Source organism: Papio anubis, chromosome 11 (genome assembly GCF_008728515.1).
Source record: "Papio anubis isolate 15944 chromosome 11, Panubis1.0, whole genome shotgun sequence".
In the NCBI taxonomy this organism is placed as follows: domain Eukaryota; kingdom Metazoa; phylum Chordata; class Mammalia; order Primates; family Cercopithecidae; genus Papio; species Papio anubis.
Genome location: NC_044986.1, coordinates 12,958,181 through 12,974,244, shown reverse-complemented (window position 1 = coordinate 12,974,244; position 16,064 = coordinate 12,958,181). Strand labels below are relative to the sequence as shown.

The 16,064-nt window shown below is 41.9% G+C and overlaps 1 long non-coding RNA gene across 2 annotated transcripts in view; it reads left to right on the top strand.

Moving 5' to 3' along the window:
* Positions 1-16,064, top strand: part of LOC110744183 — a 61,167-nt gene that overhangs the window by 26,360 nt on the left and 18,743 nt on the right. The window contains exons 3-4 of one of the 2 annotated variants that reach the window (XR_002524483.2): positions 6,003-6,169; positions 9,885-9,960. This is a non-coding gene — a long non-coding RNA (uncharacterized LOC110744183). The remainder of the gene's footprint in view (positions 1-6,002; positions 6,170-9,884; positions 9,961-16,064) is intronic. The other variant, XR_002524484.2, reaches the window with a different exon arrangement.

Below are 16,064 nucleotides of genomic sequence, written 5' to 3'. Positions count from 1 at the left end.
CTTTCACATTCCTTGTGTTGCCAGAGATGGAAGCTTGAGTTGTCTTTAGGGCTCAAAGCTCCTCACCTTGGGGGTAATTATTATTTGATGCATTTGGCTGTGCAAGAGATAAAACTACAGTCTGAGTCTGGAATGGGTAATGAGGCATCCCCTGCCTAAGGATGGTGACTCCATTGAGAGTACAGTGACTCTGCAGAGATTTTATCTCAAACAGATTTGGCCTCAGGGAGTAAGGAAATGATCATGGAGGTTTTTTTTTTTTTTTTTTTTTTATGGAGACTATGAATTGACTCCAGAGACCTGACTGCTGCATTGGGGATAAGGGAAAGAGGGTCAGTGAGGATCCCCAGTGAAATTATTTGGTCCACAGGGTTGGGATACCTGATTTTTTTTCCAACTTGTGCATTGACTTCTATTATGTGTCCTTAAACTTTGGTAACAGGTCTGCATTTGCAGTTTGAGTAAAGTTTTTGCAACTGGAGTCTGGGTAGATTGTAGAGAGTTGGAGTAAAGTGGCAGAGCAGGTAAGAGGCGACCAGGTGTGACAGGTGGGAAGCTGGGGGAGCAGGGCCAGGTGGAGCCATGGGATATGGATGCATTTCCCAAGTATCTTTGGGAACACTTGTAGGTTTGTGGGAGGGGGCTCAGGTCACGATTATTTTGTTATTATAGAAAATCGAATGGTAAAAAGGAAGAGAGGGATAGGGAGAGATTTGTTAAGGATACAAAATTACAGCTAGATAAAAGGGATAAGTTTTAGTGTTCTATACCTCTGTAGGATGAATATATGTAGGTAACATATTATGTAGTTTCAAATAGCTAGAACAAGAATATCGAATATTTGCAAAACAAAGAAAGAGATGATGGATATGTTTTATTGATACTGATTGGTGATCAGATTAGTATATGTATCAAAACATCACTATGTACCTCATAGATATGCCATTATGTCAGTTAAAAAATTAAGTTAGATACCAAAAAAAAGAGGAAACATTGGTCGCTAGAGGACTGTAAAACTTAGTTTGCAGCTGTCGTCACAGGGCTGCAAGGTGCCGAGAGGAAGAAGTACTGGCACCATATTAGTCTCCTCAGACTGCCACAACAAAATACCATAGGCTGGGCAGCTAAACAGGAATTTCAGGCAAGAGAAAGAAATAAAAGGCATTTAAATTGGAAGAGAGGAAGTCAAACTATCTCTGTTTGCAGATGATATGATTCCATACCAGAAAACCCCGTAATCTCTGCCCAAAAGTCCTAGATCTGATAGACAACTTCAAAGTTTCAGGATATGAAAATCGGTAGTATTTCTATACACCACCAATGTCCAAGCTGAGAGCTAAGTCAAGAACACACTCCCATTCATAATAGCCACAAAAAAATAGAATGCCCAGGAATACAGTTAACTAGGGAGGTGAAAGATCTCCACAAGGAGAGCTACAAAACACTGCTGAAAGAGTTTAGAGTCATCACAAACAAATGGAAAGACATTCCACATTCATGGATAGGAAGAATCAATGTTATTAAAATGGCCATATTGCCCAAAGCAATATACAGATTCAATGCTAGTCTTATCAAACTACCAATGATATTCTTCATAGAATTAGAAAAAGCTAATTCTAAAATTTATATGAAACCAAAGAAGAGCCAGAATAGCCAAAGCCATCCTAAGCAAAAAGAACCAAATCTGGAGGTATCACATTACCTGACTTCAGACTATACTTCAAGGCCACAGTAAACAAAATAACATGGTATTAGTACAAAAACAGACACACAGACCAATGGAACAGAACAGAGTCCAGAAAATAATGCCACACATCTACAACCATCTGATCTTCAACACAGTTGACAAAATACAAGCAATGAGGAAAAGACTCCAACACATTTATTTATGGTGCTGGGATAACGGGCTATCCCAGCAGAAGATTAAAATGCAGAAGATTAAAACTGGACCCCTTCCTTACATCATCTGCAAAAATCAACTCAAGATGGATTAAAGACTTACATGTAAAACCTAAACTATAAACACCCTGGAAGATAATCTAGGAAATACCATTCTGGACATAGGTCTTGGCAAAAATTTCACGACGAAAATGTCAAGGGGAATTGCAGCTAAACCGAAGATTGGCAAATGGGGTTTAATTAAACTAAGGAGCTTCTGCACAGCAAAAGAAACTATCAACAGAGTAAATAGGCAACCTTACCTACAGAATGGGAGAAAATATTTGCAAACTATGCAACCAATGAAGGACTAATATCCAGAATCTATACGGAACTTAAATTACATGCAAAAAACAACCTCGTTAAAAAGTTGGCAAAGGACATAAACACTTTTCAAAAGAAGACATACATATGGTCAATAAGCCTATGAAAATATGCTCGACATCACTAATCTTTAGAGGAAGCGAAATCAAAACCACAATAAGATACCATCTCACAACAATCAAAATGGCTATTATTATAAAGTCTGGCCAGGTGTGTTTGCTCACGCCTGTAATCGCAAGCACTTTGAGAGGTCAAGGTAGGTAGATCACTTGAGGTCAGGAGTTTGAGACCGCCTGGCCAACATGGCACAACCCTGTGTCTACTAAAAATACAAAATTATCCAGGCATGGTGGCGGGCACCTGTAATCCAAGCTACTAGGGAGGCTGAGGCAGGAGAATTGCTTGAACCCAGGAGGTGAAAGTTGCAGTGAGCCATGATCATGCCACTGCACTCCAGCCTGGGTGACAGAGCAAGACTCTGTCTCAGAAAAAAAAAAAAAAAAAAAAAGATGCTGACAAGATTGTGGAGAAAAGGAACACTTATATACTGTTGATGGGAGTGTAAATTAGTTCAACCATTGTGGAAAGCAGTGTGGTGATTTTTTCAAAGAACTTAACAGAATTACCATTCAACCCAGCAATCCCATTACTGGGTATATACCCAAAGGAATAGAAATCATCCTATCATAAAGTCACATGCATGACTGTGTTCATCACAGCACTATTCACAAAAACAAAGATAAGGAATCAAGCTAAATGTGCATCAGTGGTAGACTGGATAAAGGAAATGCACACATACCCCATGGAATACTATGCAGCCATAAAAAAGAATGATATCACATCCTTTGCAGCAACATGGATAGAATTGGAGGCCGTTATTCTAAGTGAACTAATGCAGGAACAGAAAACCAAATATTGCATATTCTCATTTATAAGTGGAGAACACATGGAGAACACATGAACACAAAGAAAACAACAGATGACAGGGCCTACTTGAGAATGGGGGATGTAGGGAGGGAGAGAATTGAAAAACGGCCTGTTGGGTACTATGCTTATTACCTGGGTGACAAGACAATCTGTAAACCAAACCCGTGAAACACAATTTACGTATATAACAAACCTGCATATATACCCCTGAACATAAAACTTAAAAAGTATTCAGCTACAAAAAAACACAGAAATTTGTTTTCTCACCATTCTGGAGAGTGGAAGTGCAAGATGAAAGTGCCAGCATGGCCGCATTCTGGTGTGGGCCTTCTTCCTGGCTTTTATGTCATCCCCCTGTGTCCTCATGTGGCCTTTGTTTGGTGCCCCTGCATGAAAGGTGGGCTCACAAGCTCTGGTGTCTCTACTTATAAGGGCACTAATCCCACTATGAAGGTTGTACCCTCATGACCTCCTCTGAGCCTACTACCTCCTAAAGGCCCACCTCCAAATGCCATCCCATCAGGGGTTAGGGTTTTAACATCTAAGCTGGGGGGCACACAAACATTTAGTCCATATCACAGTCTGAAGGAGGCATTGTGGAACAGCTGACATATCAGCTCCCAGAATTAGAGAGGTTTTTTGGCTGGGCCCAGCCATTTGTCCTTCAGAGGAATACGAATGCTCAGAACTGACCAGGTCAATTTAAGTGGACCTTTGAAGACTTGCGGAGCAGGAGGTAGATCTGGCTCAGCAGCAATAAAAATGATAAATATCAGGACCTTATATGTATTGAGTGCTTCATGTGCTGTGCACTGTACGTGTGTTATCATTAAATCTTCACGACTGTCCCATGGCGGGGGCATTGGTATCTTCATACGACAGATGGAAGATGGGTGCTCAGGGAGACGCTGCAGGCTGCCTGGCTCCTGAGCAGTGGTTGTCTCACTTGGAGGCTGAGATCGGTTTCAGGTGAGTTTACCTAGATGCTCAGGATCTGGAAAAGTGAACCACGAGTGGGAGGGCCCACACCTGGGGCCAATTCAGCCATACCTGAGGGACTGAACGCTAGGTTCAGGACCCCCTGCTGGGACCCACACCATTCCCCTCCTCCTGTCCCCACTACCAACCAGCTGTCATGGTGTCTGCCCAGGTGAGCTCCTGGGTGAAGTGAGGGTGTTCACTTGGGTGGACTCAGCCCAAGGTACCCACAAAATGAAGCTCATCTGGGTGCGTTCTGTCTCCCAGACTCCCCAGCTGTAGAGGCCCCATGCTCAGCATAGCCCAGGTCAATGTTGCTCCTGCATAGAGAGTGATCCAAAAAGCACCTTCCAGCTCCTGCATGAAAACAACAACAAATCACAGTCCTTGCTTACGGATGTTGTTATAAATTGGGTCCCTGTGGTGCCTCTGTGGAAAAGGCCAGTTGGCAACTCATGTGATACAGGAGCAGATCTGCACTTAGGATGCTTCCTGCAAAATTAATGGACCTGGTTAACAGAGATCTCCATAAAATATAGATGACCTCAGTCCCCAGAGTGGAAATGGTAGGTGATCGCCCCTGCTGCGGTATGTGATTTATTGAGGGCTATAAGTTCACAAGACGCTTTGCAGAATGTATAAAAAGATGAGGTTCTTGGCCCCAAGGATTGCAAGTGTAAGATGGAAATCATTGAGTACTGAACTTCAAACTCACTGAAACCTGTGATCGTTATCAAGAATAGACTTTAGGCAGACAGGCTAAAGACAGCTGTTCTTTTTGAGGAAGTGTTTAAAGGAGATTAAGAATGATGATCTCTGAAGAAAGGCAGAATGTTAACTTAGAGCGAAACAAAAATGTATGTACATCTCAAAGGCCTCAGAGACAAGGAGCTATATTAAACGTCAAATTAAAAGACAAGTCATCAATGATAATAAATGCCTGCATCTGTTAACATGCGGCAGAAGCCTGCCATGGGCTTGGTGAGACATGGATTATTTCTGTTCTGATTAAATTACCTTGGTTATATCTTCTCTGGGGGCAAAAGCCTCCACATTTGGAAGAATTGTGGTTAAACCTTAAGGTGAATTCTCTAGCCTGAGATAAGAATTTTAGGCATAGGAAGGAGCAGTGTTTAAACACACATACCTGAGCTGTTGTGCTTAGTCTGATAAATTATAAAATGTCCCTACCATCCCCTCCTCACTTCCACACCATTTCCCTTCTAGAAGCTTCAAAGAATTAAACTTGCACTTAAACGTGCATCATCTGATAGATGTGACACATGTCTAAGTTATATTGTACAACTGCAAAGTATGTTAGTTATACTATTATCTGTTTAAATTCAGGTTTCCATTTTGAAAGCTGTAGTTTTTCCAACAGATTAATATTCAAAATCACAGGCTGGGCTGACAAGCTCTTACCTCACCCCGGACAAAATATCTAGTTGTATGTACAAAAAAGGAAAAAGAAAAGCTGCTTGTTTCTCAGCACTCAGAAGAACACATTTTGTTTAAAGAAAATGCATGGGTTCTATGCGTTGCCCATCCTGCTGGGCTGAACTTTGTGTCTGCAAGAGTCAGTGCAATCGGGATCATTAATATGTTTCAAAAACTCCACAGAAATGGTTCTAAAGGAGAAGGTGCTAGCAAACAGTACCCACGCATGCCTCTCTACATGTGCACATCTTGGCAGGGCCTCCTTTGAACAGTTCTGCAGGTGGTTTGGACACTGCTCAAGAGTCCCCTTGGCTGGCCGGCAACAGACCACTAGTCAGAAATAATTGCTTCTCCTCCTTTTCTTCTCTTTTCTCCCCACCTCTTTCCCACTTCTTTAGATACTACATTTGAGGAGTGAGTTGACTGTGGCCTCAGGACCCAGTGGAGTGCAGCCATAGCCCCCGAAGACCCTCTTCACTTGCTCTTCAGAGGGTGCTGGAGCACAGTCGCTGAGCTCTTCCTGCTACTGAGCCTTTGGATCTGAGACCTGGGGCAGGCCTCCCTGGTAAAATGGGTTTGACAACATAGAGGACCTTTGTTTCCTAAATCTAAGTGGCTCAACAGTCCCAGCAGCCCACAGGGACTTGTCACCAGAGAGCACGAAATAACAAGAGAAAGCCCTGTTTGGTCCCCACACCCAGGGCTGACATGGCCTGGTTGCTGTGTGGACAGAGTAAACCAAAGACACAGCTCTCGCCAGTGAGCTTGGCACTGGCCCTTCCCTGGAGGCCAAATACTCCACCTAACAAGGGGTCCTCTCCACCGGGCAGGCAGCGTGGCGGGGGATGGAGAAGCCTTGAGATTCTTCCAGCAGAGGCCACTAAAAATCATCCTTGTATGTTATGTCTTCTAGTACAACATCTGCTCTTTTTTGAGTGTCTCTTACTTCCACCACGCAGGAAGGTACCCAAGTGTGAATTCATACAATTCTAAAAATCAAAATAAACAAAAAACCCCCAAGACCACGCAAAATTTGGATACTGTATGTTTTAGAGGTTGTTATGGCATATAATTATTGAAGTCAAGATGTTTCTAATATGCCAGCAGAGTTTATAGAATACTAGATGCTAAGTTCTATTTTTCCTTTATGGATGTGCTAAAAACAATCTCACTAGCTCTGTAGTGTGTTTTTGTGACATTATTTGAGGTTGTTTTGTCAAGATTGCTTTCAAAGGTAAACAGCTTCATTTTCTAAAAGCTTCAACTCAAATTGGTTTTAAAATCCAAGTGAAGACCTTTTTTTTTTTTTTTAAGTTTCCGTCAGTTAAGTGTTTATGAAATTTCAGGGATGAATTAATGGTTCGAAATGAAGCATCTTTGTTTCTTTCTTTCCACTTTTCCCATTCAGCGAGGCGGTGGCCGTACCTGTCCCATGCTGGAACACCGGCCAGAGCAGGTCTTGCCAATCCCACCAAAGGCTCCTCTGACTGCATGAGTTTCCTGTCACTGCTGTAACAAGTGGCAACACACAGAGTGGCTAAAAACAAAACATATTTAGTATCTTATGGCCCTTTAGATCAGAGGTCCCATACAGGTTGTGCTAGGCTAAAATAATTTGTTAGCAAGGCTGGTTTCTTTCCGGAAGCTCTAGGGGAGAACCCATTTGCTTGCTTTTTCCAGCTTCTGGAAGCTCTCTCTTCCCTCTCTCCCTGTCCCTCCCTCCCTCTCTTTCAAGCCAGCAAGGGTGGGTAGGGTGCCTTTCACATTGATCTGTCTTCTGCCTCTTCTTCCATTTTTAAGGACTTGTAATTAGATTGAGTCCACCTGGGTAATTCCGCATACTCATGCCTTTCAAGGTCAGCTGATCCACAACCTTAGTTGCACCTGCAACCTTCATTCCCTTTTGCCACATAAAATGACATATTGCAGGTTCTGAGATTAGGATGTGAACTTTTTTTTTTTTTTTTTTTTTGGCGGGGAGGTTGTTATTTGCCTACCACAGCGACCTAGGTCTCTCTTTTGGCTCTGTGTCCTGTGTCCTCTCTGCTCAGTCTAACTGTGCTGGGTGCCCACATTTTTCACTTTTCGAGTGTATGTCAGCTTCTTTACCTGGCAGAGTTATCTCGGAGTTGTAGCAGGAGTGGCTGAAGCCTGGGGAAGCATGGTTAACCTGAAGAGGGCCCTGAGGTTGGAGGGGTGAGGTGGGACTGCAGAGAAACTGGGAATGGGAGTTCTGGGCCTTTATGGGAAAGATAGTACGGAGAGCAGGACCTGCTGCAGGTGTGACCTTTTCTCGCTAGATACCTGCTGCAGGTGTGACCTTCTCTCACTGCGTACCTGCTACAGGTGTGGCCCTCTCTCACTGGGTACCTGCTGAAGGTGTGAGCCTCTCTTGTCTAGGAGGTAGCTCCAGGTGGTGGTAATAGGGTGTGGCAGTGTGGGATGCAGACCTGGGCCTGTGCAAACCACTTGGGTAGTCTGCAATGCCAAGAGCTCACTGCTGAACAGTGAGGACTTCCCTGTGCTGGCCCCGAGTCAGCAGTGCAGCCTAGCTGTCTATTCCCAGAGATCCACACCATCGTTTATACAGACTGTGGAAAAGGCACAGCAAATATTCAGTTTATGAAGTGGAGGCTAACAGCAATTTAGCCCAAGAGAATAATTGACTTAATTCTGCATGACCAGGGCCTGGGCGTCCCCTTTCCCACATACAGGAAAATCTGTTCTTGGCCGAAATTGCTGTTTGATTTTTCCTTCCATACTCTTATATTCCTGAAGGTGACAAATTGTTTTCTGACAAATACAAAATTTCTCTGAAATCCTGCTGCCTGCAGCCTGATTTTCTTCTTCTTGTACATTGACGTGACTGCCCGCAGGCTGGATTGATCCAGCTTGTTTACAGAGGGGTGAAGTCATTGATTTTAACTAAATCCTCTTTCTAGAAATCAGCAGAATGCATCATTTTGGCCCCCCATCCCATTCTCAGAAGATTAATCAACTCGCTAAGTAATTTCTTCCAATTTATGGGCCCCAATTAGCCTCTCTCCAGAGACCCAGAGAATTGAGATGTACCGTTCATTTCCAAAAACTTTGAGTCATTAATTTTGAATCCTCATGTCCAAAGTTCAGGGAACTTATTCAATAAGACTTTAGATCATTTTCTAGTTGTTTCTTTTTGCATCACGTACTTCAATACTTACAGTTAGTGGGCAAAGTGCTTTGGACTAGAATCTCTCTGTTGAAAGGGGTCCTGGAGATCACCTGGCACTTCTTGTCTCCACCATTGCTGGAATTCCCTTTCTGATGTTTTTTCTAAGTCAGCGGTCCTCAAACTTCAATGTGCGTAAGAACCACGTGGAAAGCTTGTCTAAACAGTGTACTGGGCCCCTGGTTCTGACTCAGTGGATCAAGGCAGGGCTTGAGAATTTGCATTTCCCACAAGCTCCCAGCTGACGTTGCTGCTGCTGGTCCAGGGAGCCCATGTCAGGTGATACTGCTCTAGGCAGAATTTTTGGGGGCAGCTGTGCAAGGAGAAGCTTCAGTAGGCTATTGGGAAGGAGGGCCAGGTGAGGTAGTCTCACCAGGCATTTTGGTACCACAAATGTTTTGCCAAGATGACTACTTATGGGAGATTCTAGGTAGAGACAAAAGGCTTATCTATTCTAGGTAGAGACAAAAGGCTTTCCCAAGAGGGTGGGAAAGGAGAAACGTGAGGCAAACTAAAAACCAACAACAACAAAAGAAATAGATAAGCTGCATGTGATTCTTAACTGTGCTAGTCCAGGTTTCTCTATGATATGCAGAAAGAATTTCTGGGCAATATATCTAGGTACTTCTTAAAGTTTCTTATTTGAGGCTGGGCGTGGTGGCTCATGCCTGTAATCCCAGCATTTTGGGAGACTGAGGTGGGTGGATCATCTGAGGTCAGGAGTTCAAGAGCAGCTGGGCCAACATGGTGAAACCCCATCTCTACTAAAAATACAAAAGTTAGCCAAGCGTGGTGGTGGGTGCTTGTAGTCCTAGCTACTCAGGAGGCTGAGGCAGGAGAATTGCTTGAACCCGGGAGGCAGGGGTTGCAGTGATCCAAGATCATGCCACTGCACTCCAGCCTGGGCAACAGAGCAAGACTCTGTCTCAAAAATAAAATAAATAAATAAAATAAAAAAGCTGCTTATTTGAATAATAATGACCACATAGACTATTTCTTTTTCCACCACAGCCACAGCTTTCCCATTAATCCAACTCATTTAAGTTCGTGTGTGTGTTCCTTTTTTCTCTAGACTTTTTTAGCGAGCATACTTTAGAAAACTGAACTTCACTTGACACTGAAACTACCCTCAAAAAATCATCTCCAAGGTAGGTAAAATTTTAATTGGCTTAATTTTCAGAAGTGCCTTAAAATTATTCTGTTATAAATTGATGTCAGTGAGCAAGGAAACCCCTCCAAGTTCGTGATCTCCTGCCTGCACTTTCCATTTCTTATGACATTTTGAAAACTGACGTCGTTTTGCCATGTCTCTGAAGGAACAATGACTTCGATGCAATGAAACTCTTTCTAAGGCTTAATATTGATGATAATCTTTGACAAATACGTATGATATGTCCATGTAAAATGTCAAATGCTTTAAGCATTTAGAGGGGGTGGTATTCTGATTTTTTTAATACACTTAAAGTATGATTTATAAGTGGATTTGTGAGGATGCAAATATTTATAGAACCTTTTATTTGCTTCGTAAGGTAGTTCACTAAAGGTTTTCCCTAAGTAGAAAAATCTCCTCCTATGACTTAAGATCTGATTTAGTTTTCAAAAATTGGACACTATTTTTGGGAAGAAATGATTATGAAAAATGAAGAGTGGGCACAATGATGATCTGAGAGGTGAAGTAAACAGAAAATCATAATTGTGAGTTTGCTGAATGTCAGGTTTTCAAGCTTTTTAGTTGTGTTGGCCATGACTAAACACTATTCTTTCTTGCACAAGAGTTTGAAGCAAGAGGTAAAACCCGAAAATAGTGCCAAAGGTGATTCAATGGATAGACTAGGAAGGTGCTTGGAAAATTTGCAGATGATTTGGGGATGTGGTTAGGAATGAGTATAGAAAACAAGGAGAAAGGAGAAGAGGGTGGAGAATTATGTAGAAGACTACGACTTGATAAACTACCACAAAAAGATAATGGTCTACGCTATAAATGATGCATTTGAAGACAATTTCAATCTTCTTTCCATAGCTTCTTTTAAAAATTGTAGTTTGTTACCTTTGAGCATAATTCCAGATTTTTAAAACTATCTCTATAAGGCTTTAAATTCCATGAGAGCCAGGCCAGGAAGAAGAATCAAGCAGGATTCTTTAGTTCTAGTAATGACTTCCTCAATTCCCCACTGATTCACTTAAGAGCTTTCTTTATTCCATTTTATTTTATTTTATTTTTTTGGAGTAGCCATATCTGGAACAGAAAGCTTTTTCTAGGCCCCAAATATTTAGTGGCTGTGATATAATTCCTATTAGAATGTTAAATGCTCACTGACCCCTTTCTTCTCAGCTTTCAGAGTAAATTATGACCGCCCGCATGTTCTGGGACCAAGTGTTTTTTTTGACTCGCAGCAGGATGATAGAGAAGCTGTTATCCATGTTTGATTTATTTCACAGCCCAACAAGGCCACATGTGCCTCACCTTAGTATTGCTAATTCCAATCATGCTGTAAAGCCGCGGACTGGGTGTCAGTCTTGCTTATTAAGAGAGCCACAGCATTCCTAATGCAAGCCGAGGGGAGCAGCTTTAGAGAATCTCAGGACACAGGGAAAGTCGGCTCTGATGCTCTCATATCTACCTTTATGCTCTCATATCTACCTTTATGTCCTGAGGTTTTTTTCTTAAATACATTTCCCCTCTCGCCTTACTTCTCCCTCCACTAGGGAGCGCCTACTGTGCTTTGAGGTTCATTTCAAAGAGTGCTTTCTCTGAGATGTCAGCAATCCTCCCAAGCATAATTACATTGTCCCCTGGGTTGTCTTACAATTTTCACACATCTTTATGGTGTGTGGTAGCAGTGACCTCATTGTTTTTTGTTGTTTGCATTTCTGTATTTCCAATTCCTAGCACAGTGCCTGTCAGGTGGTGTCTATTCAATGAAATGTTGAGTGTGCCTCTTCATCCATATTTCACATATACAACAGAGATCTCCACATGCCCTTTGACCCGACCTAGGTCAGTGTGTACATGGCATAAGCACGCAAGTTTCAACTTTTCATCCAGATGCATTGGTGCTCTATAGACAGAGCCCAAATCACTTATACAAGGACAGAATGGTCTGGAGTTAGACCTGGATTCAAGTCTCACTCCTCCTTTTTCCATTTAACCTTGGACAAGCACTCTCCTATCTAAGGCTGTTTCCTCTTCTGGGACAGAAACAGCACCTGTCATGAGCTTGATGTGAGGATTAGCACCTGTCATGAGCTTGATGAAATAATGCATGTAATATGCATGATCTAATGACCAGGATTTTATAGCTTTGATCTTAACATGGGAGTCGTGGGCCCCGGACCTGAATGCTTTCCCATCTTAAAATGTGCCTCCAGAACACACACAAATGACTATCTTTGTAATGTGTATTTCAAGCTATTTGCTCTTCTACCCAGATTATCTTCAACTGATCTGCTTTTGGCTCAGTCCTAAAAATGGTTGTCAAATATCACGTTTCCTCTCATTTTTATTCAGTTCATGAAGTTTGCACTAGTCTTAAGAACACTTGACCAGCAATGCCTCTCTCTGCACAATGAAACTGTCTCCCTAATGTATGAAGTGTCCTATCATTCGTTGCTTGGGGGCTACTGGCTTCCGTTGAATATAATGCTCTTTTCCCAGGGCCAGGGTCGGGGCTTACTCTAAGTGTGATCCATCTTCTCTTGGTCTGTTGTGATTTGAGCCATCTGGTGACCTTAAAGAAAAATGACAGAGTAACGATGGGTCTAGGTGAACCCATCACTGACACTGAACAAAAACACCACAGAATAAAAGCCAGAACACAGCAGTGGCAGCATCTTCAGCATCAAGAGTGTGTCTTCCTGAGTGAGGGATTAGGATGGTTTCTCTTTATAGGAAAAAGTCTAGAGTCACAAAATACCAGATTGTTGGAACCAGAAAAGAAATCTGTTGACCTCAGGAGTCCTTCCCCCAACATTGCAGATAATAAAATGGAGAACTAGAGGGGAGTGGAAGTAACTTTCCTAAGACCATCCAGTGAATTAGTGGGAGAAACAGGAAAATGGAATCTAGAGCTCATGACTCCCCCGGTCATTGTTTTTCCCCAGAATTTATGGCTCTTTGGCCTAAATCAAAATTATTTTGAGATCCCCTATTGTATTAATCTTTTCTTTTACTGCTATAAAGAAATACTTGAGACTGGGCAATTTATATAAAGAAAAGAGGTTTGCTCACGGTTTTGTAGGCTGTACAGGAAGCATGATTCTGCTATCTGCTAAACTTCTGGGGAGGCCTCAGGAAACTTACAGTCATGGTAGAAAGCAAAGGGAGCATGAACACCTCACATGGCTGGAGCAGGAGGAAGTGGGGGAAATGCTACATGCTTTTGAACAACCAAATCTCACAATAACACACTCACTATCATGAGAATAGCACTGAGAGGATGGTGCTAAACCATTCATGAGAACTCTGCCCCCATGATCCAATCACCTCCCACCAGGCCCCACCTCCAACACTGGGAATTACAATTAAACATGAGATTTGGTGGGGACACAGATCAAAACCATATCACCTATAGACCTGGATATCTATGAACATCAAAAGTGAAGGGAAATCAAACTTAGACATTTCTCTTCCTTCTCTGAACTCCACTTCACTACTTGATCTTCCTTTCTGTTAGACACTTGGTCTGCTTGTGCTCTGGTTTCTAGTTAGGGGAAATGCCATGATTCCTTTCAAGATCCTTTGTCTCCCCTAAAAGCCTCAATGTCCTTGGTAGAGCTTCAGTCTCTTTTATGCCCTACAGACACTTACCATCAATGCTCCTAAATGTTAGCTCAAGGAGCAAGTAAAAAAATGTGTGAACGAACATTGCTCTGACCTTGTTTTGAAAACAGCCCATCTGATTTACGTTAGTATTGCTCTCATATCCGATATGACCTGAATATAAATTATTTTATGCCTGATATCTTTTTAAAACTAGTATTAAAATCTCGTACTTTTCTGGGAATTTGAAACAAGTAATGGTGGCCCTAAATTAAGTATAAGTGATATGTAAATTTAGATTTTTTATGGTTACAAATAATTCTTTATATGTCCCTTTTTCTTTGAAACCAAATTTATAAAGAGATTCTATGCTTCTTATTTTTGAATGATTAAGACCTTTATCAACATTTGGATCTTGTTTGAAGTTAGGAATATTACAGCTTAGCGGTTAAGAGAAAGGACTCTGAAATTAGACTTACTCTGTTTAGATGCCTATGCAGCCTTTTACTGTCTGTGCAATCTTGGGAAGCTATTTAAACCCTTCTCAAACTTTAATATCTGCATCTGTAAAATGAAATGATAGGAGGTATTTCATAGGGTGATTGTGATGATCGAATTATGGATGCAAAGTAGCTGGCTAATGTCTGTCACATAGTAAATATGCAATAAATATTAGCTTTGATGATGATCATAATGATAAAACATATTAATATGTGTGTAGGAAAAAGTGCCATCGAGTAAGAAGCTTATTCCTGAAAAGTTGTTCCCAGAGATTTCCAGCAATCTTAGAAATGATTTCCATCCTCATGTTGGGTTTATATCCCATCGCCTGAGGTGGAACTGTTTCTTAGAATTCCTTGCCATGTCTGGTTCTGGGTTAGAGTGGGCCATGAGAGGAATTTGCGTATGATTTAGAAGCAGAGATAAAGTTGTGGCCATTGTGCACTTCAGGTCAGTATAGAGGGCATCCAGTGGCCTCTCACCTTGTTACTGGCTCACTTTATTGGCACAGGGCAGCAGATGAGCCCACACCTCCTGTAGTTCCCACCAGACTTCCTCCACCCACTTCTCCAGGTCCTGGGGCAGGTACATGTGCAATTCCACGGCAAGGGATGCCATCTCCTTCTGCTAGTGACTGTATCATCAGGTTACTGTGGTGAATGACAGACACACATTGCAGTTTGTGTTGTGGGTTCCAGTTGGTCCCTGTGTTATCTAGAGAGTTTCTGCAGTTTATATCTTGTCCTTGATCTCTTCCGCTCTTCATGTCCAGCTTTTCTTCCTCACTTCATTCTTGCCACCCCATGGTGATGTTGAACTTATCACCAGATGCAAAGTCAATAGCCTTTGTGGACTTTTTCACCTGCTCCTAGTTTTGTAGGTGACCAAGTAGTTTCTGCCATATAATTGTTTAGTGAAAATAAGGAATATAATGGTTTGGTTGGTTAGTTGTAAGTGCATTGGGGTGGAAGTGTCTGCAAGTTCTTCTGGAAAACATAAAATGCTTAATGACAGGCCACAAAAGGACCAAGTGACCTGAGCAACCTATTACAAATTGGATATTATCTGACCCACTAAGCCATAAGTTTGAGTGTATATAGCAGAGTTCCATTATCATTTGGTGGGATATGTAAGTAGTTTATATAAGGTTAGGCTTCAGAAAAATTCACACTCATGGAATTCATTGGTTTGACTATACCCCTATCACCTGGAAGCAGCTAACTTGATAGATGATGAATTGCCTTTTTGAAGATCCAGTTGTAGTGAAGGTTGGGTGAAAACACTTTGCAGGGCTAGGTTCATATGCTTTAAATCAGCTACCAATATTTGGCACTATTTTTCCCCATAAGATTTATTGGTCTGGGAATTAAAGAGTGAATATGAGAGTGGCTCTTCTCACTATTAAGTCTGGTGACCCAATAGTGGAATTTTTCTTCCCGTCTCAGACATTGGGTCTGCTGATATAGAGGTTTTAGTTTCCAGGAGACAAATGCTTCCACCAGAAGACACAACAATTGTTTAGTTAAATTGAAAGTTGAGGATGTCAGCCAGCCACTTTCAGCTCCCCATGCCAGCGAATCAGCAGAAAAAGAAGAGAGATTTTCTGCTGGGGGAACTGATGGACTTCATCAATGTTTGCTTCTATACAGTATGGATGAGGAGGAGTACCTCTTAGTATCTTTTAGTATTTCTACATCCTGTGATAAAAGTCATTGGAAAACCTCAATGATACAATTCAGCCAGGACTTCCAGTGGCCCAGATCCTTCAGAATTGAAGGTTTAGGTCACCTCCCCAGACAAGAAATCATGATGTGCTCACTGAAGGCAAAAGGCAGATGGCATAAGTGGTGAGGGAAGATAGTTGTACCAGCTTGACTATGTGGTCAGCTGCAGAAACTATAGTAGTTATGAGTGTTTCTTTCTTATTTCGATAGGCCTATATTTGTGCATGTATTAACTGTTTTCCTCCCTCCTTCCTCATTCCCTTACCAT